The sequence below is a fragment of the Pogona vitticeps genome, chromosome 1 (assembly GCF_051106095.1).
Source record: "Pogona vitticeps strain Pit_001003342236 chromosome 1, PviZW2.1, whole genome shotgun sequence".
Classification (NCBI taxonomy): domain Eukaryota; kingdom Metazoa; phylum Chordata; class Lepidosauria; order Squamata; family Agamidae; genus Pogona; species Pogona vitticeps.
The window spans coordinates 58,948,593-58,973,452 of NC_135783.1; positions in this window are offsets into that span (position 1 = coordinate 58,948,593).

Genomic DNA, 24,860 nt, shown 5'->3' on the forward strand with positions numbered 1-24,860 from the left:
TTGTGTAAAGAAGTACAGTGGTACTTCGCTTAACGGGCGCCTCGTTTAACAACGAATCTGCATAGCGACGGATTTTTTGCAATCGTTTTTGCGATCACATAATGATGTTTCTAATGGGAAAATATTGCATTGCGATGATCGGTAATGTCAGGGTATAGAATTTTATAGGCCTGAACCCATATATGTTTCATTAACGAGCTGCCATTATGTGCAGATGAGAGAAAAGCTGAATCATCCTAAGCTGATGCAATGAGGTGAAACCAGAAAGAGCCCAGGTGCAGAGATGAGGTCACCTGGAACCCGACTGGACTGGACAGAGACAAGATTATGTATAAATATGGACTGTGTCTGTGATATGTTCTCTTCTTCTGATGTGATTTTCTGCCACGCATGCTGTCGGACTGTGTGAAGACTTCTAGATGTGCTGTAGAGACCTGCCTGTATATAAGTGTACATATATGTAAATATAACCATCAAAGAAGAGCTGGTAAAGTGTCTTCATTTACTCTGCGCCAGAAGCGTAACAGGTAAGCTGTTTCGCTTACCGATTTTCACATAATGATGTTTTCCCAACAGCTGATCGGCGGTTCCAAAATGGCCGCCGGGTAAAAAAAATGGCCACCCGCTATGTTTTCACGCCCATTCCTCACTTACTGGGCAGTGAAAATGGCAGCAGTATGGAGGATTTTCGCATTAAGGTGAGTTTTTTGCCCATAGGAACGCATTAAATGGGTTTTAATGCATCCCTATGGGCTTTTTTATTTCGCATAGCGATGAATCCGTATAGCGACGATTTTCGCTGTACGGATTATCGTCGCTATGTGGGGCACCACTGTATAATAAAGGTAGAGAATATACAAAGTGTGAACAATTTCTATTATCATATGAAGATATTCAGATAACGGATTCAGTAAAGGGTGCAGCGAGTAAAATTTATAGATTCCTGCTTGATCCAGAAGAAGAAGAGACTGAGAAAGAAGGATTGAACTTAGTGTGGGAACAAGGCTTAGGAAAAAAGAATAAATGGTGAAGAATGGAGGAAGATGTGGAAGATGAGGGTTTTATGATTTACGTTGGTGAGAATAAGGGAAAAAAATTGAATTGGGTTTAAGATGGTATTTGACACCGACAAAATTGAATAAAATTAATGCTGGTTATCTGAATGTCTGTTGGAAATGTGAGAAGGAAATTGGTACATACTTTCATAAGTGGTGGGAATGTGAAAAAGTACAAAGATTTTGGAAATTAAACTTTAAAGAACTAAATGACATATTTGAAAAAGATATAAAATGTAATCCTGAGATAGCTCTGTTATCAATATTTGAGAATGTGGAATATGATAAGATGACTAGAGAATTGATTACCAATTTATTAACAGCAGCCAGATTAATAATAGCTAGGAATTAGAAATCAAAGTCTGAATTTCGAATGGAATAATGAAATATGGAACATTGCTATAAATGATAAGTTAACTTGTAACTTAAAGGTTAAGAAAGGAGAGATGAAAAAGAATAATTTCTATGATATATGGGGCAAATTTCTTGAATATGTGCTAGCAAGAGGAAAAGGGAGAGCTCCAAACCAGGAATCAATGCAGTTCTGGAGAAAAGGACAATAAAGGAAGAAAAAGAATAAAGATAATAGAAGAAGAAAATGATTACTGCAAGAGGTCGCAGTTATGGTGGTGGGGAACATACAAATACAGTCGATTTATATTTTGGTTTATGTGTTTTATGTTTATGTTTATGCTGTAGTTTAAGGGGAAAAATTACAAAATCAAAATAAAAAAATAAATGCTTTATTATGGTCATTGACCAGCAAACAAACAAACAAACAAACAAACAAACAAAAACAAAAAACACATCTGATTTGTACAATATGCTAGTTTCCATAATGGGCACATTAATACTGTGTTTCCCCAAAAATAAGATAGGGTCTTATATTAATTTTTGCTCCAAAAAACGCATTAGGGCTTATTTTCAGGGAATGTTTTATTTTTTTCAACTACAACAATCTATATTTATTCAGATACAGTCATGCCATCTTCTTGTTGCTGCACAATGGTGGAGGGCGGGGTTTCACTCAAATAGGGATTATTTTGGGGATAAGTCTTATATTATGAGGATCCTGAAAAATCATACTAGGGCTTATTTTCAGGTTAGGTCTTATTTTTGGGAAAACAGGTAATAATTGGACACCATTAAGACATTCTCACTTATAGTGATGCTTTCCAGGGTTTTCTAGGCAGATAATAGTCAGTAGTGGTTTACTATTCTCTTCTTCTGGGGACATCCTGGGATTGCGCAGTTTGCCCATGGCTACACAGGCTATAGCCATGGACAAACAAGGAAGAACCGTGAGCAAGTGAACTGCCAAGCTCTAGTTCTGCAGTCAGATATCTAAACCATTGAGAACACTAGAATATGGCAAACCTAGGAGTTAGAGCAGGACCAGAGGCTGGGGCCTCTGTTTAAGCATCCCCATCATGTTATCTACTACAGTGGTGCCTCGCATAATGAGCACCCTGTTTAATGATGAATCCATATAGCGATGCGGATTTTGCGATCTCAAAAGTGATCGCATTGCGATGTTTTTAATGGGTAAACATGGCATTGTGATGATTGGTAAGTGTTTCGTTTACCGATCTTCGCATTGCGATGTTTTAAAACAGCTGCTCAGCTGTTCCAAAATGGCCGCCGGAAGAAAAAATGGCCTCCCGCAGCGTTTTCACATGGGTTCCTTGCTTACCGAGGTGGCGAAAATGGCAGCCATATGGAGGATTTCCGCATAGCGGTGAGTTTATCCCCCATAGGAATGCATTGAAGGGGTTTCAGTGCATTCTTATGGGGTTTTTTGCCCCGTATAGCGACAATTCCAGATAGCAACGATTTATCCGGAACGGATTATTGTCGCTATGCGGGGCACCACTGTACTTGAAAATTTGTTGTTTGATGTTGCATTCAAAGATTCTATGCAACCTGATGCCTTGATGGTATAGTTTGCACATTTATTGATCACCTTAGCAAGAGTAGCTAGTGTGGCATCCAAGTGTTTGAGGGGATAAGTAAATAGAGGACAATATTCTGGCTTGGATTTGGAATTCTCAAACTCCTCCCCTTCCAACAAACTTGATAGACTTGTTCATTGTTTATACACCACACTAAAAATATTCAAGGCATTTTACAAAGTGCTCCTCCATAGTTTTGGCAGCCATATTCCATAGCAGGGATGAGGACTCAAGTTGCAAGACCCGTTGTCAAGTCAAACTAAAATTGCACCGGTGATTCGACTTGGACTTGATTCAGGGTTTTTTCCCCCAATGACTGGGACTCAGCTCACGACTTGGAATCTACCCACCCCTCCCTCTTTCTGGAGAAAAAAAGCTTGTTTTTAATAAGGGCTGGGACTTGTGGCTTATGACTTGGTACCAAAGACTCGGACTTGGGACTTGGACCCAAAGACTTGCCAACAACCCTGTTTCATAGGCTTTGGAGTGGGACAAAATCAAACTCTATCCTTTGGAGCATTAATTCTAGGTATCAAGTGAGTGTAATTGAAATGTTGGCGTTAGCTTAAATATGGGGATGTATTGGATTTTTCTCTTCCTTCCCTTCACTTGAACAAATGAACAAAAGCCTTGTCATAGTTTCAGGCAACAAGTTTCTTCCTTGAAATAAATCAAATTGTTTCCTTTCATTTCCTGGAATCAAAAGGATGATGGGAAGTGAAGGTAAAGCTGGCTGTTGGTCTCCTAAGTGGAGCCTTAAAGGAGCCTCATGGTGCAGTGGTTAAAGTGCAGTCCTGCAGCCCAAACTCTGGTTCAATCCCAGGTAACTGGCTTGAGGTTCAGTCAGTCTTCCATCCTTCCGAGGTGAGGAAACTGAATAGCCAGTTTGCCTGGGGAGGAGCAATGTGTACCCTGCATAATTAAATTATAAACCACCCAGAGAGTGCTTTAAGCGCTATGGGTTGATATATAAGCAGCACACTTTTAATTGTCTGTTTAAAAATAGAGCAGAAAGAGAAAGAAAAACTCTCAGCTGCTTCATGTTTAAAATAACACCAGAAGTTTAATTGTGATAGTCCACTCTCTGGAAGTCGTTTAATATCCCCTTTATACTTCCACAAGTAACAATTTGTTCTATAAAGTAGAATAGGTATATGTTATAATTCTAGCTTAATTCAGCCCATGTAATTTGTTTTTTCTGTATTTATTTAGAGAAGGGATTGATGAGCCATATTGGAACATTCTGAAGGTTGCATTCTGCCTTGCCTTTGATACAAAATCTGCCACATGGCCATCAAAACTAGTTCTTTTATTTGAGGTGCGCAGGAGGATGTATACTTTGTTTATAAGTTGAATCATGTCCCTGGAAGCTTTTAAGTTTGCACTTTCAGAAGCTTCTATGAACAATTATCTACTTTAAAATTAGGTTTTGCATCTTGTGTACATCTAATTTCTGCTTTGAAGGGTTTTTTTATGCAGTGGCCAACTAAGGAGAACTTATGGCCATGTTTTGCTCACTTCTGTGTCAGAAATACAACTATATCCCAGTATATGGTTTCCAGAATGGCTAACAACTATAAGCAATAACTTAAAATTGCCTGTTGTTAATAATAAAATGTTAAAATAGCAGAACGCCACAGAGATAGGTATCAAACCATGTATGAACATTAAGACTGGCACTTTACATTACACCTTTAAGATATAGCAGTAATATTGTTCCCATATTTCAGATGGGACTAGAGGCCAAGAGCCTGAAGATTGATATCAATCTGCTTGTACATTTCATTATTGTACATTTGAAACACAGCAGATAATATTCCACAAGGATTAATTGCAAGCCTTAAAATCCGGGGTGTTTTATCACAAAGAACTGCAGTTAGTATTGGGCAATCAGCTTAAGACTTAAGGTGCAAGTAGTTTTTGTTTGATTGCTTTGCAAAACCACAGTGTAAAAATCTGTGAAATAAAAGAGTAAGAGTTGATTTCTTGGGATGGAGACATGAGCAATGTCAATCTGGCGTCTACAGTAGTGTTTCACATTGTGTAAAATAGACATTGTAACTAGATGATACATTTGGGAGAAACAGGCGTGTAGTCTTTTCATCTTTAAAGACATTTCAGAAGACTGAATATGTCAGCCTTCATAATTGGGGCTACATGGAGGTACTTGTATCTAATCTTCCACTGTACAACCCACTCCATTCTACTGAATTGCCCAGTGAAGATTATTCTATGACTAGGCAGACTGAGGTTCCTTGGAGTGAGTGACTGGTCATCCACCCCATCTCTCAGGATTGCTGGGCCTTTTCTCTGGGAAGCACTTTCTCTTCATGTGGTTGCTGGCAAGGTTGGGGATCAGGGTCACAGATGCTTCATTCCTTGACTTCACTCTTTTGCCTAATTGCTGGTCTTTTCTTTGTCTTTTGGGAGCCGTGGTGTTCCTGCTTTTGTAAATCATTATGTTATTTTTAAGTGCCAAGAACTCTTGTGTTGCCAAGAACTTCCAGGAGATGTTACTAATTACTTTTATTGTTAATTATAATAACGAGCCCTGTAAAGTGGAGCCAGTCACTTTTTTCCCTCTGTACACCACCTCTCAGCATGATACAAAATGGCAGACAGCATGCTTCCGGGTCTTGCTTATTGCAACAGTGCTGATGGACTTAAAGGGAACATGAGGATAAGCACCTTTCTGGCACTATCACGGCTTTCTCACCATCTGTGACTGCACACAGAGCTCTAGCCTTTTTCCATGACTTCTGTTCTGTGCCCAAATTCAGAAGCAACCAAGCTGAAAGGTTTAGCCAGTCGCTGTGTTCTCTCAGTCTGAACTGAAATGTGTCCAAAGCATCTCATGTGAAACTGGCAAAGGAAATATTGGCCTAAGATTTTACAAAAACCTCTTGAAGGGCAGAGGATGAATTAAGTGCTAACGCTTTATTTTCCAAAGTTTTCAAACAGCCTGTCTACTCAAAAAATCCCAGTAGTGTTGGGTTCCCCACACACACACACACTTGTTGAGTCAAAGTTTTAAAATTTATACAGTAGATTTTGGTGCATATGGAAGATGAGTAAAGTCTAGCTGATTAAAAATAAGAGTTATGAGATTTAGTGAGAAAGGACAGAGAACACTTCTGGATTAATCTCTAAGTCTTGATTGATTCATGACAAGACTAACTTTAATTTAGCACCCCCCTCTCCACATGGGACACACATACGTATTTTATTTATAAATAAATAAATAAATATTCAGTCAGAGTTTGGCAAAATAATTTACAAAACAATTCATTCCCATTACTTACTATAGTGTTCAAAAGTAATTTGTTGTTTACTCCTAAAATGTTTAAAAAAACATAACTTGTTGCTTTTGTTTTGCAAAACCAAAAATCATTACAATTAATAAAAGGGCATAAAACCTTAAAGAAATTCTGAAATCCCTCTAAAAATGTCCACAAAAAGTAACATTTGCACAAATCTACAAACGGCTACTCATCAAGACAATAAAGTAAATTTATCTCCACCTATTGAGTTACTTTCGAAATGTGCCTTATGTGTCATAACTGGGGGAAAGCTTTCAACAAGTAACAAAAGTTCTTTGTAACTGGTCTCTTTCAAGTTCTATGTTAAACGTAATGAAACTGACTACCTTCCACTGAGTCAAACTCTTCATACAGGTAGACAGGTATTTTCTGTTCTGGTACTCCATAACTAGATACCAGGCAATGAACTTGAAGACTTCTATAGAATATATAGAAGCTTCCTTTTTCAGCACATACAGATAATTGGGAGAGCTTTCTTTGTTCTTTGTCTGTGTCAAAGCACAACTTCAAGTAGTGTTGTCCCTCATGGTTTGTTCTTGTTTGGTAGCTCAGAGATTTGCAAAAAATAAAAAATAAAAAAAATATAAAAAAATATTCCACATTAATATAGACAAAAAAACTCTCATCATACAGCCATGTGATCTGGTGGATGTATGATTTTTATGTTTTCAATAGAACAGTAACAAAGTCTATAGTCCTGAACACATGTACCCAGAAGTTTAACAGAAATCATTTGGACTTCCTTCCATATAAACATATTTAAGGGTGTGTGTTTTATTAATCTCTTCTGTTATTCATTTTAAATCTTCTGGTTCACCTTTTGACAACCAATAGTCCAGGGTCCAAATGGCATGGCACCGCTTTGTGATATTGCCACTGCAGCATGAGCAACGTTCCCTGTTTAGACTATGGATCAACAGTGCTTTTAAACTAAAATATGCATTTCTGAGGTGGCTTTCAACTTTCCTGAACAGTTCTTACTGAAATATATATAGAAGATGAGATCCTGAGGTCCTGTTAAGTGGAGTTTACTCACATAACATGTCTGCTGATGGAAAAGGGAAGGAAAAGAAGTGCTTTGGATTTATTGAACCATTTCCCCTTCCCAATGCAACCCCAGGCTCCACCACACGCCCAAACTGCACCCCTCCTTCCTCCATCAAGAGCCTGTATGGGATCTAAGCCAGATCGTTTAATGGGATCCAGTTTCCTATCATGACATTTTAAAGCCGCCTTTACTACGAGGGCTTCCACTGGTTTGCTGAGGCCTTGAAGATTAATGGCAGTGTGTGATGAATGCAGACAAAAGGTTCACATCAGACACTGTCAACATTTTAAGCCTTCCAAACCTGGCATGTACATTATCTTGTTTCTCTTCATTGCCTATAAGCTGATCCTTCTCTGGGGTGCTGAAAAACCGTCAAGCCTTCCTGTCCTGTCCCAGGGTGCCTGGGGATTTGCCTGAATGCTTGAAATGTTTGTGTGAGGGGCAAGTCTCAGATAAACCTAGGCTCTGGTCAGCATAACAGAGAAAGCCTCTCCAAGGACCTTAGAGTTATCATTCTAGACAACCAAAGCCTTGGGAATAAGGGTTGTCAATGTTACCTTGAGAATGTATTTTCGTGTCTTGCCAGAGTGTTATCATTCTGAGAGGATACAAAATGCCTCAGGGTCTGGGCACTGGGCCAGAGTCTGTCCTTGAATAATTATATGAAGCTCCTCCTGACTCCCACATATCTGAAGGGCAAGACGGGCCCACAGGCTTTTGCAGAGCAGCACAGATAACGCCACCTGCAAGCTGCAGAGAAGGAGAGGCCAAATCAGCAATAACATCTCTTGTGCGGGTAAAAATGCTGTTTAACAGGCACTGAGCAAACTCCATGAACTGGTAGAAAGTGATACCATCCAGTGACCTTGGAAAGAGAGATCTTTGAAACTTTCCCTTCATCAGCCCTCAGGTATTTTTGATTCGTGCCTATAGCCTCTTTCTAAAAGCCTGCCTGCTTTATTTGCAAACAGATTTACTTTTGTATACTTTCGATTGTGAAGTTCATTGAGAAAAATGAATTTTTCAGAAGTTTTGCACTCTCTTCCCTCTTAAAAAAAGGGGTTCTTCTGACACAAGGCCCTCTGTGCTTTCTAATGTGGAGCCCAAAAGCTTCCCTTCAAATTCGAAAGAATGGCAAAAATCAGCACACAGCAAAGGAATGACTATGCAGGACTGCATCTGTCAGAGAGATGAATGGAGCAACCCTGATTTTTGTGTGGACAGGCAGGGGTCCCATAAGAAGGTGTGCATGGGGTCTCTGATACCACAGCTGCAAAATCACAGATATGGACAAATGTAGAATATCCCAAAGAATGATTGCTCTGAAAGGCAGAATTGTGTGGTATTAGACATGGTTTATATCTGCCCCCCCCAAAAAAAAACAACTTGCATTTGTCTGAATGTAATGTGTGAACATTTTTTTTTGTTGGCAGAATATTAGATCAGGTACTTATATATTTACTTAATTATTTGAAATATTTCTAATGAGACATGGGATATTTGTATTCATATCCCTCAGGATATGAATATGAATATTGGCACCACAGGTGCCTGTGGAAACCGGACCCTCCCCCCAGAACCAGCTGGTGCACTTACAGCTCTTCACACAGCACACACAGCCATTGGCAGCCACATAGTGCCAATCATGGAATTAGCCCGGCCAGCACTTCCTCACCTCTCCACACAGCTGACCTCTCAGCAACTGAGCAGGGAGATTGCTCAACCGGCCTCCTCACCTGAGAGGTCAGCTATGTGGAGAGGTGGGGAAGTGCTGGCTGGGCTAATTCCACGATTGGCACTATGTGGCTGCCAACGGCTATGTGTGCCGCATAGTGGACCAACTGGTTCTGGGGGAGAGGGTCCGACTTCCTCAGGTACCTGTAATGCTGATATTCAAATCCGTATCCAAAGGGATACAAATATCCGATGTCTATCAGAGTCCCATTCAGCCATGTTAATTCACTGGGGATTTGGCACTGATAAAACCACTCCTTAAATAAAGTGGTGCCTCGACGTACGAATGCCCCGACATACGACCATTTTGAGTTACGACCAGCTCCGGCTGCAAAATTTTGCTTCAACTTGCGGCTGGAGCTTCCAGTTACGATTAGAAAAAGGCAGGGGAAAAGGTGGGGAATTCAAATTGCTAACCGTTGGTGGTGAAGAGGCTGCTTCTTTGTAATTCTTTTGTCCCAACGATTAGAGTGAGTGCGATCAGATGAGGCTTTGGACTGCCTGGTAAGGTAAGGTGCTGCTTTTTACAGTTCTGGGTGGGTTTTGCAGTGTGGTTTTGGGCTGGGTGGTGGGATTATGTTTCTATGCTGTGATGGGTCTTGCAGGGTTTGTTTATTGGTTCCCCCCCATTTCCAATGGGTCTTGTGGGTTTTGTTTGCTTTTGGGGGTTCCCCCCCCATTTCTGATGGGTCTTGCAAGGTTTGTTTGCTTTTTGCTTTGCTTTTTTGCATTTCCGATGCGTCTTGCATGGTTTGTTTGCTTTCTGCTTTGGGTTTTTTTGCATTTATGAATGGTCTTGCACAGTTTGTTTGCTTCCCCCCCCCCCTTCAGCCAAAATGGATTAATTACGTTTCCAATGGATCTTGCAGTAGTTTTTCTTTCTTTCTTTCTTTCTTTCTTTCTTTCTTTCTTTCTTTCTTTCTTTCTTTCTTTCTTTCTTTCTTTCTTTCTTTCTTTCTTTCTTTCTTTGTGATTTTGTTCTTCGGCCAGAACAGATTAATTGCATTTCAATGCATTCCTGTGGAAAATGGTGCTTCAACTTACGACCATTTTGAGTTATGACCGGAGTTCTAGAACCAATTAAGTTTGTAAGTCGAGGCACCACTGTATCTCACTTACCTTGACAGACCTATTATGGTCTCTGTAAATAATGGCAGAATTTGTATCTAGGTTCTGCCTGTTGGACATACAGATTGCACCCCATGTGACACATGCACACAAGTACCTGGGAAAGTAGGACAGAAAAACAGCATGCAGTGATGATTGGTGTAGCTTATGGGAACTGGTTGTGCTAAAGAATTGCATGTGATCCCACAAACGTGGCCTGTGCAGACATACTGTTTATTAGTAGTCTGAAGAAAGTCTAAAATGGCACTAGACCATATTTGTGCCAGGTTAAGTTTTCAGAAATAGACTTCTTGTGCAGCTTCACTGCAACAGCACACTTAGTAATACAATGAAGTTTGTCTTTGGCACAGTGGGCTTGTAACAAAATAAACAGGCAGTTTGTAATCTTGAATTTTTGCACTTGGTGTGCCTCTCTGTTGTTAAGCTTCTTCTTAAAATGATGTTAGGCAAGCCACACATGTTGTCTTCCTCTTTATGTTTCTCACTCTGTGAAAGAGAACTGGTTTTCACTTTTATTAATTTCCTAATGAGGTTGGTTCTATTTTTTACCCTTAAGCAACCAGCTACTACACTACAAGCATTCTGCCTCTCTCTCTCCCTCTCTCAATCTCTCTCAATTTCTTTAAATAAAGGAACAAAGTCACATTGTTCGGAGTAAACACTTCAATATCTGGTGAAACAAACATACAATTGCGTACCCAGACCTCAATCTCTAAACCCAGCTGGACAAAGGTGAAGTGAAAATTCACATAACAGCAAGAGAAAAACACCGTTATCTCGTCTCAAAAGGGCTCAATCAGGAACAATTCTGGAGTGAGGCTTTTTCTCTCCTTCTGTCTCTTTGTGTTAGCAATGCCCTTTCAAAAAGCTGAAAACAGCATTTATTTCCCTACTGACTTGTGTCTCCCAAGTGACTTTTCCCATTCCCCCAAACTTTTCAAAAATAGCTGAAATTAAAGAGCTATTTTCCTTAACTTGTTTAAACACCTGCACCATCACTACATGACATGTGCCTGATCTGCAGAAGCTGTCACTCAAATTCTTTTGCTGAGCAGCAGAGGGCACTCAAGGGTCTTCTGTTTTGAAAGGACATCCGCCCACCATGAGAAGCGGGACCAGAAGTAGGCCATGACCTAGGCATCCTAAACCAAGACTAGCTGGCAACAACAGAATTAGTGTTTGCAGATCTGGGCCATTCAATGACAACAAACACTGGGAGGTCTAGGTGAATTCTTGTGGCCCTTGGTTATTTCTCAGCATTCACACTGAAGGCCAGGGAATAAGTGAGACCTTTAAAACATGATGCATTCATAGTCTACATCAAGATTTGCTATTCATACTTAAGACCAAAATCAAAGACTAAGTAACATGGTATTGTCTTCTTCTAAATTAAGAATTGGAATCAGCGTGTCCAGTACATTGACCATGATGTTGCAGCCAAACCTCCTTCTGACAAGCAATTTATCTCCAGGTAAAATCTTGCTTTTTAGTGGATTGGTATTAATGGTGTTATAAGTCATCATACATAAACAATCAGCAGCATTAAAAATAGCAGCATGGAATTTGCTCAGAAGCAATCTAATTACAGTGGTGCCTCACTAAACAGTTACCCTGCATGACAGTTTTTTCACTAGACATTGGCTTTTTGCAATCGCTATAGCGATTCACAAAACAGTGATTCCTATGGGAGAATTTCGCTGGACAATGTTTGGTACCTGCTTTGCAAACCGATTTTCGCTAGATGACGATTTTGACAGCTCCCCCCGCAGTCGCAAACTGGTGTTTTCAGGACCAAAGCTTCGCAAGACAGCGATTTAAACAGCTGATCAGCGGTTCGTAAAGCAGCTTTCCTATGGCCGATCTTCGCTAGACAACGACGATTCTTCCCTATTGGAACACATTAAACAGGTTTCAATACATTCCAATGGGGAAATGCTTTTCGCTAGACAATGATTTCACTAAACAGCGATTTCAGTGGAACGGATTATCATCATCTAGCGAGGCACCACTAATTTGATCAACAAACTGTTGGTATAGATTTCATACTATCTTGCAGAACACAAACCAGAATGGAGCTGGACAGAGCTCTTCTACAAGGGCATTCCATAGTCTTGATTATATATAATTACCTTTGCCTATTGGTCTAGTCCTAGAGATACCTAATGGCAATGAAGCAAAAAGCAGAGCCAGCCCTACCATTAAGTAAAGTGATACAAGTATCTTTGACACCAAATACTGGGGACCAGTTCCAACAGTTGCAGCTGCAGCTCCTCTTTGGATGTTCCAACAAAATCCTCCAGCCGTTCCCGTCTTAAGGGACACAGCTGTGTGTGGTACATGTCCTGCTGGCATAATGTGAGTATCCTGCTACCCTTGAGAATTGGGGAAATAGGCCCAGCTGGCTTCAGTACATGGAACAGAGAGGGTGCCATCTTGTACTTCGCTTCAAGTAGTGAAATGTCCTTTGCCAGACTTTTTTAAAAAAGTGACCTCCCCCCCCCCCCCAATATTAGAAGAGCGGCATGGCAGAAGAAGGCTATCTTCAATTATGGGATTGATGCACAACGCTGAATATGTTTGGGAACAGACATAAGAGAAAACTGAAGTCACACACTGTTTCATTACATCTGACAAAGCTACACAGAGGCTTGGCTCAGATATAACAAGAAACCATGGTTTGTTGTTATAGACATTGAACTGTGATGAGTTCAGGGACTGAGTGGTCAACTTCTTCTTTCTTCGCCTTCACAGATCCTGGCTGGATAGCTTAGCTTGAGATGATGTAAAGGTTTGCACGGCCACAGTTTTTCATATTTGGACAAAACAGGAAATAGATTGTAGCAATTCATGCTGGAAGGTTAGCAGCTGTCCAGCCATGCATGCGAGGAGGAGAAGCACAAAAATCCAAGGCTGTAATGATGCTCAAGAACATAATGACAATCCAAGTTTTGTTTTTTGCCTCTGAATGGATTGGGCTGTGTTTTCCCAACCACAAATGTTTTTGGTATCGGATCACTTTAGTGTAAAGGGTTGGGTTTTTTTGCATATTAAATATAAGAAACATCAAGAAAATATTAGAGAATAGTCAATCCTAAACATTTTTTGCATTGTTAAATCAGAGTGGGAAATTTACATTTTTGGACTGTTACTCTCAGAATGTGCCAGCCAGGACAGCCCTTGAGGATGGTGGGGGATTCTGGGAGTTGAAGCAGAAAACACAATTTCCCCAGATTCCCCTTAAATTTACTGGAAATGTGTTTGTCATAGTTGATAGTAAATTTATGGCTAGCTGGGCAATAGTACTATGCTTTTTCTCATGCCATTCGTAATCTTTTGAAATGAATGAAAATGAATGAAAATGTTCTAAAGATGTTTAAATGGACTCATGTTTTCCAACCTGAAATAGGTTTGAGAAAACCTAGCCCTGTGGAAACAACTCTGTATCTGACATAAAATTCTGGACGAACCATGGAAAGCCTGCAATATTTATTCCAGATTTACAGAGACATAAATGAGACCTTAATTGGGCCCAGTAATTCCACCAAATCACTACAAGGAGATGGTTCCAAGAGGAAATAGCTCAGCAGTAGGGAGTCCTGGAAAGTATTACAAAGACTGCCTCTTTGTAATGAGATTAAGGAAAACATGTTTTAAATATGTCTAAATGAATGCTGTCCTCAGTAAACTGAAGATGCCAAAGCAAACATAAATACTTTTTTGGTGAACAAAAGGTTAGCAAGCAAGAAAAGTTTTACCTCCATTCTGATTACTCTCTTGCAAGTTTTCTATGGCAAGGATGGCTTAAAATAATGATTTTGAAAGGCTTTAATAAGAAGGGCGACCTAAAAATGTTGTCTTTGTTCATTACCCATCTGTAAGTTCAAACCTCTTACCCTGCAGTATAGCTTTACTTTTAACTCTTCAGTTTACAAGATCCTAGAGCACTGAGAAAGAAAGTGACATAACAGAATTAAGCCTTCTCCAAACTGGTACCCTTCAGACCCAGTGAGACTACAGTGCCACTCATCCCTCATTGTCTAGGTAGAATCTGGAGTCTATTCCTACAAAGACTTAAAAATTCTGATAGCACAGGACTATAAAAACAGCAACCATCCTACAAACAAGACAGGAGTTGGACAACCAAATGTAGAAAGAGGCAGAGGCAATATAAACACGTTGAAATGTCCAGGCAAGTGAAAACCTGAAACCACTGCAGTGTTGGTGACAACTGGGGGAGGTGTTTCAAAGCTGGGGTGCCCCTACAGAAAACCTGTGTCAGTTATACATGAGGACAGCTCATGACTGATGTGACAGAATGCCTCTCCCTGACATTTTGGGATCCTGAGCATACCCAGTCCTTTTTAGCTCAAAGCAGAGCCAGGGCAGTTGTTCTAGGCAAGCTGTCTTTTTTTTTTTTTTTTTTTTTTTACCAGTATCAGTGAGAAATATCTGATAAGCTTTCAAGGAGCTCCAGAGTTTCCCAGTACCTAATCTGAAAGCAGCTGCTATATTGGACAGGCTTGGTCAAGATTAATTCTACCTCCTTTGGTTTCAAATGTGAGATTTCACAGAAAGAAGATTCTTCGTGAACTCCTAATTTAAAAACAACCATCAGTTAGATTTACAAGATTTTTATAGAAGTGTAAAATATTATTTATAAAAATATGACAATCTCTCTCTCTCTCTCTCTCTCTCTCTCTCTCTCTCTCACACACACACACACACACACACACACACACACACACACACACACACACACACACACACACACACACACACACACACACACACACTTATTGATTAAAAAACATGAACAAGCAAAATGACTTAAACTACCATGTCAGAGCCAGTAGTGACCAAATTTAGCAAACCCACTGAATATGTAACCAATCCTGTGACCAGAGAGTGGATCAAGTCTCAGGGCAAGGTTACATTAATGAAATAAATTGGGTGATGGATCAGGGTTTTTGAATTTGGTTTAATGGCAAGTGATGGTCACATGGTTTCTGAGCTGGTGTGAAAGTCCTCTTGGGAAACATTTTAATCTTTTTTCCAGCTGTCTTGTATATTGGTCGAGGGAGCTCCATGGGCTTTCAGAATCATTGCATTTAAGGATTTGAGGCCAGAAGCTCCTCTTTGGGGAACCCCTTGTATTACACACAAGTTGAAAAAAGTTTGTTTTCAAAGCCAAGCATTTTCCCCATAGCATTTTGAGCAGGGTATCCACCATGATGAGGCAAATCTATTTTAGCGGCCACCATATCTCAAAATGAACAACTTGGCTAATAGAAGACTATCTCTTGACTACTGGGCAAAACTCTTTGGTTCTGCTTGCATGTTTCACCTTCAGGGCTGTGAATTGAGCTGGAACTGGACGTGCTGAAAGAAAACACAAACAAAAAGCCAGCCCTTGTAGTTTTGCCTGCTTGGCAAGAAGGACTGTGGAGTTGCATCAGACTGCTAATTCTTGCAAAGACTTGAAAACTGCTTAGGGGAACAGAAGGGAACCAATGTCTCACTGCTGCCTTTATAAAGATAAACTAGCCTCAACCAAGGAGTGTATGTCATCATATTGGACCTGGATTAATACTGGGTAGTTTAACCAGAACAAAGACCAAAACTGAGTTTAGGTGATGATCGCAGATGCATAGTTACATGACTCCACTAACTATGGAGAAATGTCACTGTTAAGAATTCTCAAGTCCCCGCCCCCTCTCATGAGCAACTTTCTTTCACAAGTTTTTTTAAACACTGTGAAAGTAGAGATGGGTTATTCATATTCGTATCCCCAGGGATACGAATACGAATAGCAGCATCACAGGTGCCACAGAGGTCCATTCCTTCTCCCAGAACTGGCCGGTCCACTCACTGTTTGCTGTTCAATGATCAGCTCCGTTATCATTGCATCAATAGTGGAAGGAGCCTGGATAGCTCTTCCCCACCTCCCTGTGCAGCTGACCACTCCTTGGGCCATAAACAACCATAGCCATATAGACGTAATTAATGAAAGTAAAAACTAATTTATAATGAGACCTCATCCTCAAAGACTACAGTTTGGAATAGTTACTTTTTTGTAACTTCCCCAGTGGCTGAGTTTAATGGGGGATTCTGACAGAATAAGTTATAAGAAACTTATTCAAGGACTGCAAAGAAGAGACCCTCTCTCTCTGTGTATGTGTGTGTCTGTGTGTCTGTGTGAGAGTGAGTGTGAGAGAGAAAGAGCGAGAGTGTGTGTATGTGCATTTATGCACATTTTTACATGATCTTCTACAACAATGGCCTCTTGATTACAGTTATGCAAGTTTTTCTGCACAAATTCCTAATGGATATGGAAAGCATGGACTGTCAAGCCCAACTATTCCTTCTGTGATGTAATTTAATTAGCGCAACTTAAAGTACATTTTAAAAGCTGAAAACATGGGCCCTAGTCATCAGTTAAGCTGAAAACTAGGTGAAGAAAATAATCTCTAGTTGGCTGGTAGAAGGAAGTTTTTAAAATGGTGCAAATCTTCCACCATCCTAGATCTCCAATGCAAGATTCATCTACACAGCTAGATGTAGCCTTCAATTGCCATGCAGCAGGCATGAATGAGATACTGGGGGCAGTGACAAAAATACACCACAAATGTTGCCTGGCTATTGCTCAGCAGTTTCCGGGATCATTTTAAGGTATAAGAGTTCCTGTACTGGAAATTTCTTTCCCAGAATCCCATATTGACAAAAACAGAGGTCCATCTTTCAGAATCTTGTTTTGGGCTGCCAATCTATTTCCAGGCAGAATTCAAAGTGTTGGTTCCAACCTATAAAACCCTAAACAGCTTGGGCCCACATCTCCCTTTATGAGCCTGCTTGAGTGTTAAGGTCATCAGGAGAGGCCTTTCTCTTGGTACTCATCACTTCTCTGTTGCTGCTCCCAGACTTTGGAACTTGCTCCCACAGAAGGCTAGGCTATCACCATGTTTACTGTTGTAAACAGGGGAAGATCCTTCTCTTCAGGCAAGCTTTTCCTTAGCAACTGGCTGCCTGAGTGGGGTTTTTTAATGGATTGCTGTACCTTACTGTTTTGATGTTGCATATGTTTTTTTTAGTATGGTATTTGTTTGATCCCTTTCAGTATTTGCATACTTACTGTTGTTAGCTTTAATATTGTCTTTTAATTATGGAAGCCACCTTGGGTCTTTTTAAGGAGAAAGGTGGTGTAAAAAAATATTTTAAATAAATAATAAAATTAAGTCTGGTAACATCACTGCTAGTGGAAAGCAAGCTGTAGTTACACATCAGAAAACCCTGGGTTTAAATTCAGTTCATGCCTATGATTTCCAGTTCATGCCGCCTAGAGTGGTCTTAACCGACCAGATAAGCGGGATAGTAAATAAATAAATAAATAAATAAATAAATAAATAAATAAATAAATAAATAAATAAATAAATAAATAAAATTTCCTACCAGCGTTGGATAAGCTGCTATCTTGCTGTTCTCGTTTTTCTCTTGTAAAATGAGAATGCTTGTCATCCACTCTAAAAGACTTTGTGAAGAATAAAAATTAGTACAATTAAGCATTTAAAACACTAGGCTGCAATTTTATGGAACATTCAGTTCATCCTAGTGGAATTTATTCTGGAGTAAAGATGCGTAAGATCAGGCTGTAAAAGTGCTATGTCCCTGAGTGGCAGTGCAGTTCTTTGCACTTCTGCTTGTGAGTAAGTCTCAATGAGTTCAGTGGCACTTTAGAATATAAGCACCTTTAGTGATTTCAGAGCAGTTTTGATATAGTATCTACTGGGTATTGTAACTGTCTTCTTTCTTTGTTAGATTCCAGGATGCATTACAATTATAAACATAAAGTCAGTATTTCAAAAATCAAGTAGCACAGATAAAGTCATACATAAAAACACAAAACCAGCTGAGCTAAAAGCCAAATTAAACAAAGGAATGCACAAGTGAACTCTGGGAAAAGGCCTTCCTCTTGACCTGGATCTCAGATAGAGCCTAGATTATGGCTGTATCTTCGAATGACATAGCTTGCACTTTCCTGCTTTTATGAATTAATAACAAATGCATGTATTATTACAGGATCCAGATGTTACATGAAGAATGTTTTTCTTTGATGGATCAACACTAAGTGGTTGGTGGAGGAAGTGTGCGTTTGTCAGGCACTCTGAAGTTCATATTCTGCAACTCCTTAATGCAATTCTTCATTCTGTCATACTTTTAAGGGCGAAACATGCTTTTCAACGTGAAAGCAAATGAAGCCATTGCTGCAGTATTTTCTAAATCTGCTAGCTGATTATATATTTAATCCAGGCAATCTGTGTGTTTATCATGTTATGGGATTTGTGTAATGGTTTAATGCAAAACCTCACTGCATTTTGGACATGACAAAGAAAGACTGATGCCAATTTGGGGAAAGGCACTGCCTTGAAACATCAGGTTGATGTCACAAGTAATGCAAGAAGGTAGCCCAACAGCTTTCCCCCTCCTTCTGTCTCTTTGGCAACAAAAGTTCCTTCAGGTAGACGTCATTCAAAGCTGAGAGGCAATTACGGGAAGAGCAGTTTTCATTTTTCTGTTCCTAACTCTGTGGCCTTTGTCTCAGTTTAGTCATTTGAGACCTTGTGGACAAAAAGACCACTGAATGAAGACTCAGAGGAGGAAAATGTTGAAGAAAGGATTACATGTCCTGTGACTCTACCATTTTTTTCTCTTACCAACTGCTCCCTTCCCAAATGGCAGATGATTGGCCTACTGTGCTCTGCAGTTTGGGCCCCTGTGTGTACTTTTATATGGGAGAATTCCCCCCAAAAAGCAGGATTTGTTTGTTTCCATTTGAATCTGATATTTTTCTTATTATAATGTTTGGTCCTTTTTTCAGTTGGAACTTTTTAGACAAATTATGTCTAACAGAAAATAAGACATATTCTAGAGACAATCATATTAATCAATACTAACGAAAGAACAGGGTATCATAGCCCTGAGAGGTACTTGAGACTGAGAGGCCATCATTGTACAAATGTTGCTGAGCAAAGCATCCGTGAACTTCCTGGCTGAGTAAAAATTTGAACTCGCTTCCCCCAATTCTAATCCAACACTGTAACCACAATGATATACTGCTCTTCTAACCACTTAAACCACCATTGGTGTAATTTCATAGTCTCATTGTATGGCTGAAATTCTGTTGTTAGCACAGTAAATTGTAGTAGAATAGGCCCACTGAATAGTAGACATTTGGTGAAACAACTCCTCCATAAATTCCATTGATTGAAATGGGCCTACTCTAATTGCAACTTACTTTAGTGTAATAAATCACAAATAGAGGAGACTTGTATGAATCAGTGGAACATACAGAGGAGTTGACTCACCTAATTCCCACTGATATAATGGGCCTAATTTAGTGAATCTTACTATGCTAAGCAATGGGATTTCAGCCTATGAAACTGCTGTATACTTGTTATCTAACACGCCAATAACTCTCTGTGACTGCCAAGAGAGTTTTTTCCTTCATCTAGCAGCACTTTGATGTCTTTTTACAGTCTTTGCCAGAGCTTAAAGTTAGATGTTATATATGCAAAGCAATGCATAGGGTTGTTCCACCAAGCTGCATCTTCTTCCTTCAAAACAGTATGGCAGGTAGATACTGTTTATAAACCACCTCTAGCTGTTTACACTTTTTTCAGGTTTTGGAAACACAAATAGGTTTTCACTTGGACATATAATTAAAGTAAGAAGTACTTGCATGTATATGAATTTGTGTAAAAACAGGTAAGGTTACGTGAGTCCAACTTTATAGCCATGTCTGAATAAGAACACATGGGATTTGTTTATTTTAATGTTAATGAACATTAAATTTAATGAAGAAACGTCTAAATCTTACAACCCACTCACACAATTTGATAAATGTGTCCCATCTTGTGTTTGCTCTGCTTCTCACTTTTATTGTGGTCTAGATGGGGTCTTGACACTCTAATGGGCAAAAAAATTGTTATTACTGGACATGGCTACCCATGCTTACGTAAGTATGCACATTTTTAAGCTGTGCATGATACAAATGCTAAACTTCCTGTCCTGAGAAGTGCAACTTCAAGAAGGTGTTTTCAGCGCTGAAGACAGCACTCTGCAAGTCACATTCCTGCAGGTGCAAATGTGGCTCCCAACATTAAAGGCCTAAACGGCTTGGGCTCTGGGTACCTGAAGGACTGCCTCCTTCCATATGAGCCTACCCGGCAGTTAAGATCTAGCCAGGGGGCCCTTTTGAAAGAGCCATCCCTTAAGGAGGTAAGAGGGACGGCTTGCAGACAAAGGGCCTTTTCGGCAGCTGCCCCCAGACTATGGAACACCCTCCCGAGTGAGATTCATCTGGCACCGACGCTGATGACATTTTGGTCCCGGGACAAAACCTTCCTGTTCCAGAAGGCTTTTAATTAAAATAACATCAACTGTGGGTCCTGATGGCAATTTTTAGATTGTATTTTTATCTTTTATTGTATTTTAATTGTTTTTCAATTGTGAGCTGCCCAGAGACCTTTGGGTAGAGTGGGCGGCATATAAGTTGAATGAATGAATGAATGAATGAATGAATGAATGAATGAATGAATGAATGAATGAATGAATGAATGAATGCATGAAGGGGGCATCCAGGTCTCAAAATATTGTGACAAAAATTCACTGACAGTCCACTTAAAAAGCAAAACAAATAGAAAGGTCATCTTTATCCTTCAAATGAGCAGAAAATGCCAGCTTTAAAGGGTTTTACCTGGTTTGTTGCTGAAACCCAGAGGCAAAACAGGCACAGAAAGAATTATTTTAAGAGATTGATCCAATCTGAAATTGAAATATGATGGTGTGTCAGTGGCAGAAGGTGCAACTTGTAGCAGATCCTGGGGGACACAGTTGGCCTCGTGAACAATTGGAGTTGACCAACCTGATGTAAGAGTTTAGTATGCTGATGCTCACGTGGCCACACAGTCATGAGTGGCCCTAAAACCAGGCAGGGTGATGCAGCTGCTCTCAGGCGACAGAGTTGTATGTAAGGAGAAAGCAAATGGTTAGTTATTTGTTGTCATGTGATGTCAAGTTGAAATTAACATATAGCAACCCTAATATGGCTTTTATGGTAAGTGAGATATTTAAGGGATAATTTTGCCAGTTTCTCACTCACTCTATCCGCTACACCATGCTGGATATTGGTTAGTTGGTTATTTTCCTGTTATTCTTTTATTGTATTATTGTATTTTCCTGCCCAAGATGGGAACAGGAACATGCAGAGTTTTCTGCCTTGTGTGCTACAATTGTGAGTTCAAATGCCTGGCCTTCCATTAGCAGACTGTGCTGAAGCAGCTCATTTTAAACAACAGTTTATACAAATACGTATATGATATTTGAGGGGAGGAAAAAAGCATTTCACGAAACATTAGTAAGCTCAACATACAACAAAAACAGTGTAAGCAACATGGGATAAATTAAATACAGTATATTACGTTGTGATAACGGAATCTTAATGCATAAAAAAAGAGCAAAATCCAATTGAAGAAGTGGAATAACACACCACTAATCCTCATTGTTAGGAGTAGTCTTGCTGCACCCCAAGGGCCACAGAAGACTGGCTCAGACACAGTTCCAGGGTAGAGTCCTCTCATCATGCTAGGTACTTCCCAATTACCTCCTTTATTTCTCTTCCTGAAAGGAACAGCTGACAAAGAGAAACACTGTGGAGTGGCCGTTAGAATTACCAGGCCAGTAATGTGCGTTCTCTGAGATTCTAGGGACAAAACCTGAGACTGTGAGCAGGTTCTTGTGAACATCACAAGGGGTGGGCTCTTGTGTAATGGTTGCAAAATCATACGTATTTGGGATTGAGAGCAAGGCAGGCAGGCAACATTCCTGCACTACCACCACACATATCAATAGCTGCAAACTGAAAAGGTGAGCCCTGATGCCACTTGGCAGTGGGGAAAAAGAAGAGCACTCAACTGCCAAATGGGCCACAGACAATAAAACAGAACTGTCCCATCCTCCATCATGGATTGCCTTGAGATTTCCCTCCCCTCTGAGACATCCTGGAAGTGTAACAGTTCCCTCAGACTTAGCTGGTATCCTGAGACCACAGCTGGTAATGATGCAGATTCGCCTCCTTGCCCCCCCGCCAGATGTTTCCTCCACTAAGTTCAAGTCTTTACTGGCTTTCGATATTATGCAGATACAGCTAATTATTGCTCTGCCTCAGTCTTGGGCCAGTCCTGTACACACAGTAGGCACATTGGAAGTGCTACCTCTTCACATTGATGGGGTTTCCACGTGAATGCTGCCTAGTTAGCAGCCAGCCCTTTGCTTCAGATCCCATCCCCTGGGGACCTCACATGGAAGCTGCTGGCATGCGCAAACTGCCTCTCCTGGCTGGGCGAAAGGGGTCCCCTGACAACAGAGTGTGTGTCTTCATCAAGTAAATGTATTGGTAGGTTGTTTGATATGCTTTCACAATTTACAGTAGTCAAGGACTCGAGCTTGACAAAGTTATATTGTGGATTACATTTCCCAGAATCCCTCTCTGTGTGTGTGTGTGTGTGTGTGTGTGTGTGTGTGTCTGTCTGTCTGTCTGTCTGTCTGTCTGTCTGTCTGTCTGTGTGATACAACATGGGAGCCATAACTTGTTGGAAAGCAATTGCAAAGGTTGCATAAAGGAGAAATGGCTCGTCCTTCAGCAATTTATTACCCATTTTGTTACATTTAGAATGTAATACCCAAGAGGCATGACTGAGAGGGAAGAAAAAGCAGGACAAAACTACTCAGTGCCAGATCCCATGCAATAAATCTCAGCTTCTTGGGATTTTCCTCTCCCAGGACTGATTCGTTTGAAACTGAAATGCCAGCCTCTCTCCCCTCCCCACCCCCGGCCAATGTTTTTCCGGAATCCCTTCCCTCCTCATACCCTTGCACAGCCAGCGAACATTCCCATGGCAACAGAATCATTCATGCTCAATGGGAACCCTTTTTAAAAATATCTGTTCCATCAGTCTCTGTCTCTGCAGCTCATTGCTATGAAGCAGCTGCAGTCTGCAAATGTTTTGTCAGGGTGTTGTTGTCCTTATTTGGCTTCACAAATGCTTGGGTATAGGTTCATTAATACCACCTTCTGCTGTCCTTTACACACACCTCTGCTTCTTGTGCAATACAGTGGAGCTACACTCTAGAATAAAAGGGCTGATTCTAGTAGAATGGAAGGAAACCTTCCCTTTACTCAACAAAGGCTGTTATGCTCCATTTTAGAAAAGGGCTATCTGTCAGCCATTGCATGATTCCTGCTGGAAACCAGCAACTTGCTTGTTATTTTATTGGCAGAGTATGGCTGTCTTGCACAGAACTTGGAGTAATCATTAGGCAAGTAGGGCAATGCGTGACTCCCTCAATCTGATCAAGAGGCCAATTTGGGGCTTTGGAATTAGGTGGGGAGCAATTTCTGCTCCGTCCTGTTTGGTTTGTGCTCTGAATCCAAATCTATAGGTAAACTTCCCATTGACTTGTAATGGAAAACTAAAACAGCTGTTATTTCTTTGCTTTTCCATTGATGTACACGAAATTTGTTGACATGACAAGGAGAGGAAATCTCATAAGTTACATTTATATTTGGTTTTCAACCAACAGAGAATAGGAGGAGGAAGAGAGAACATAGCTCAAGTGATTTATGGCCAATCACATTGGATTTGTGCTCTGAACACTGGATAAATGTGTAAATCTGCTCTACTTCAGTCCAGAATTGAATCAGGCTAATTCAGGCTGCGGTCACACCTGCAAAATGTTTCCTAGTTACTTCTCTTGATTTTCAAGTTACTTTTTTGTGTTCAGAAGATGCGTGGCCATCATCGAATCTTTTGCTCCCCTTCTGCTGTCTCCACATGAAATCCCACCCACCAGGAGGCTTCTACTTTTTTGTTGTTGCAGGAATCATCATGCAACAATTACAGTGGTGTTCTGTCTGCATGGCTGTACCAATATTTTTTCTGGAAAACCACCTTGTGTTGCTTCCACCAGTTATGTTGTCTGCCTGTATGTTCCTTTAATTTTTGCAAAAAAAAAATTTTTAGCAAGCGGGGTGTTGGTGCGTTGGAAAACTGTGCCATTGGCCTCCACACTTCACTTATCTGTGGATCCTTCCACTAGGTGATGCTGCTTCCCCTGGCTGAGCCCTTTCATGTTTTCCTCTTGTGGTTGAGCTGCCTTGAAAACAAAGCCTGACTACTGTACTAGTTTCTCTGCTGCAAGAAGCACAAACGCAGCAGAAAAACCCATATCCATCACAGAAATGTTGCCAAAACATCAATGTAACAAAATTATTTTTTATTAAAAGGGGGGAAGGGCCTCCAGAGACATAAACAACCCAGAGGGAAATATTCCAGAACCAAAGTTTAGCCAGTAGTATCACATTGAATTTAGAGAAATATTGCTGCAATTAAAAAACACATAAGAATGCACACCTCAGAAAATATGTCCCGTGACTGCAAACACTCAGGGAGTAAAAGACACGAGAAAACAATGGGGACATTTTGCTGGTGTGACCACGGCCTTAGTAATTTAACATTTGTCTTTAACTAGTACAAAAATCAAAATGTCTGTCTATTGCCTGAGGCAATCC